The 3,454-nt window shown below is 40.0% G+C and overlaps 1 pseudogene across 1 annotated transcript; it reads right to left on the bottom strand.

Moving 5' to 3' along the window:
* Positions 1-1,531: 1,531 nt before the first annotated feature.
* LOC147494940 (uncharacterized) lies at positions 1,532-3,249 on the bottom strand (annotated as a pseudogene). Its single transcript, XR_015199538.1, has 2 exons — positions 2,772-3,249; positions 1,532-2,390 (listed from the first exon to the last, which is right to left on the bottom strand). The product of XR_015199538.1 is annotated as an uncharacterized LOC147494940 (transcript).
* Between the last annotated feature and the right edge of the window lie 205 nt (positions 3,250-3,454).

Raw genomic sequence — 3,454 nt, 5'->3', positions numbered from 1 at the left:
TAACTTTTTCAACAATATGTATGCAATTTGAATGCTTGGATTCTCTATCCTTTTTTTTTTAATCATTTTTATCAAAATATATGGGATTCGGTGTGTAACACTATACCTGTATCCATTAGGTTCACGTTTCTTTGTTGAATTTAAAGAGTAGTGTTTCTGAAATTGTAGATCTCAGGTGCAAATTATTTGTATTCTTTGCCTTTTTCTAATCGTTTTTCCCTTGAGAAAATGTGTTTGAGGTATGGTTGTCGCTCAATGTTGTTTTTTAGTACTGATTTAGTGTCTTTTGTATTTGGAGAATCCTGGCATTGTATAGGGAAATTAGAGTGGTTTTGCATAAATGGGGTGTCAATTGGACCTTGTTGTAAAAGGGGATAGAAAACCGAAAGAACTAAAGGACAGATGAAGAAGCGATTGTCAAGGAGTGTATGAATATGGTCTTTAAGAGAAGATTTCTTCTTCTTTCTTAGGCGTCTTCCCTTACAGGATTCAATGCCAATAGTAGTCTAAGGTGCACTTTAATAGCCTACTATCTAGAATGGCAAGTATAACTCTCTTTAGCGGCTAAAACGTGAAGAAGAAGTTGGGTTTAGGTCTCAGAAAATAGGTGTGTTAGATCTGGACGAAAATCACATATATATAGAGTGCAAAAGGTCCATTTTGGTTTCTATAAAAGGAATTAGAAACCTCTTGTAATTGGAAAACCAAAGCAGTTTCCAAACTTAATTAGGAAACTCAAAAACGTGTTTAGTTTAGGAAATATGGCTAAATTCCACCAACTACTTATCACACACATATAGCCCGAGCCTGACATGGCTCAGGGCGGGTGGCCTTTGAGTGGACCTCCTCCCGATGCCAAAAACATTTGTACCCTAAGGGCACGACCTTCGACCAAGAATAGTCTAGATATACCTATTAAATTAGTGTTTGCTAGCTAATGTGGGACTATCTCACAAAACACAAGGAGAGAAAGAACACTCAATGTTTATCTTCTTAACTGAGCATTCTCAAGTAATTTGAAATACACAAAAGAGAATTCCAACATACCTTTCTTATCGGAGTGAGCCAAGATACAATGGTCTCTCACATCTCTCGACCGAGATGCATTTTGATTTGTCTAGGTTAGTGAAAGTATATTTGTGTGATTGAAAGAAAAGATCAGTTATTATATGGACAGAAAGCATCGTCCAGCAGTATACTGTGGTAAAACTTCATAAAATGCTCAACTGAAAGGCAAGGTTAAGCTCAAGCTGTGTGTCTCTTTTCTGTCATTTCATCCCTGTTGAGTTCGCAACTGAATTCTTCATTACTATTGCTTTGACTTCGACAAGTCAGGGTAAGAGGGTTTTAGGAGGGGTGCGGTTAAAAAGGTAACAGTCATGTATATTTTTCATGGCAGGTTCGTTTTAGCGGCATTTGAGTCTTGATCAATGTGGTCCTAGACAGATTTGAGTGTGGGTGCGGGCCTTGCCCCCCAGGCAGAGACCTAACAACAAAGAGAAAATATCTCAGCTGATCTTACAAATAAATAGAGACAATGCATTCTCAGTTGAATTGACCATTCAATAATTGAAGACACCCCTTACTGTGTACTTCTAATGGAGGTAAAAGTTATTGAATGAATTGGACATACAACTGAAAGAAAACGTAGTTCATAGATACACTTCCACAGCTTAGACTTGTACTCACGGGTCTCTGAAGCAACTCCAACCCCACCAAATCAAGCAACTTTACAATCTGTAGCAAATAGGCCTGACAAAGAAAACTCTTTATTACCACCCATTATAGGCATAGAAACGCCCATCTTTACATTGCTTACGTAATCTCTCCTGTAAGTCTTACTCAACACACCATTCACTTCATCACTAAATTCATAGAATTTGAAACCCAAGTCAAGATGTGCAAAGCAATCTTCTTTAGTGATTCCATAGTTGTGCACTCTTGAGTCTTGTTCAGTTATAGGCACTTCTGTAGTAGTAATCTTGAACTTCCCTTCAACTTCGACAACAACACCTTAATCTCACCTGATCTTGTAAATGTAATACCCGGCGTCATTTCAGATTGCCATTGGGAGCCTTTGGACAGCGGTAAGAAGATGGGCTCTCCATCAAAGAAGAGAGCAAAGCGATCAACCAAGTCTTTCCATGTGGAAGTCTTTTGGGCTTCAACGTAAATTTGGTGGTTATCGAAGAGGATTCCAATGGATTGAACCCAAGTAAAGTCTCTCATCATGTTGGAGTTTCTTCGGCCAATGAAGTGCCCATTGATGTGCAGGTTTGAGTCTGAGAGGAGACAGAAGTCTTGGTCTTTCTTGCCATGGAAGTAGAAGGTGATTCCGTCGCCACCAATGAATTTTGGGTCTTGGCATACTGAACCTGGCTTATCGCAATCTGCAGACATTAACAGCCATAAATAAGTTTACCTCAGCAATATTGTGTAGGGGTAACTGATGATAATAAAATTCACATTGAAATTTGAGATTCTATCCAAGCTAAAAATAAGAAAACAACAAATTCATATTTTCTAATAGCCTGTAACGATCAATCTGTAATGTATCTCACATATTTTCTATTTGCACCTCTCTTTTTGGTGGCGTTATTGCACTATTGATAGGGAGGTTGCAGCTTACTGTGACCGAAGGTTTAGACCACAAGAGAAGTGTGCAACTATCTAAAAAGTAAGTTCTTATTACCATTTCTGCAGAAATAAAATGAATGTGTTTGAGGACCAAAAGAGCCATAGTAATATTCAAAAAGTAAGAAAAAACTTACTACATATGGGTTTACAGGAGTTGTAGTCAACTTCACATCCTCAAGGGCAAGAACTGGGGCAAACATGCTCTGTATTGTAGCAGTGAGTATAAGTTGGGTCGTAACACTTGGCTGTCTTTGGTAAAGCAGAAGGTGGAGGGGTTGGAGTAGGAGGAGGAGGTGGGGAAAAAGTTGGTAGAGTTTCAGGTGTTGGTACAATTGGAGGTGGTGATGTTGTAGGCTGAGAAACATTTGGTGGAGTTTCAGGTGTTGGTACAGTTGGAGGTGTAGGTGGAGAAGGTGGTGGTGTAGTAGAAACCAGTGGAGGAGTTGCAGGGGCAGGGGCAGGGGCAGGAGGTGGCGTGTAATAATGGGGCGGAGGTGTATAATACACCGGTGGAGTTTTGGGTGTATGTGGGGGAGGAGATTTGTGTTTAGGTGGTGGAGGAGGACTTTTTTGTTTAGGTGGGGGAGGAGATTTGTGTTTAGGTGGTGAGCACAATCAACGGTACAAGAGTAAGGGCAGAACTTGGGGCAAACATGCACTGTATTGTGACAGTACTTGTACTTCTTTACTGTACAGGTTGCAAAACTTGGCTGGGTTTTTGCTTCTGCAATCACCACCACTAGTCCAGTATTGCTAACAGGACGACAACGCTCACCATAAGGTGAGCCATTGCAGCAACCTTCTTAACAACTAACCA

The sequence above is a fragment of the Coptis chinensis genome, chromosome 6 (assembly GCF_015680905.1).
Source record: "Coptis chinensis isolate HL-2020 chromosome 6, ASM1568090v1, whole genome shotgun sequence".
In the NCBI taxonomy this organism is placed as follows: Eukaryota; Viridiplantae; Streptophyta; class Magnoliopsida; order Ranunculales; family Ranunculaceae; genus Coptis; species Coptis chinensis.
Note: the sequence above shows the minus strand (reverse complement) of the source record. Positions and strands in the feature narration are given on the sequence as shown.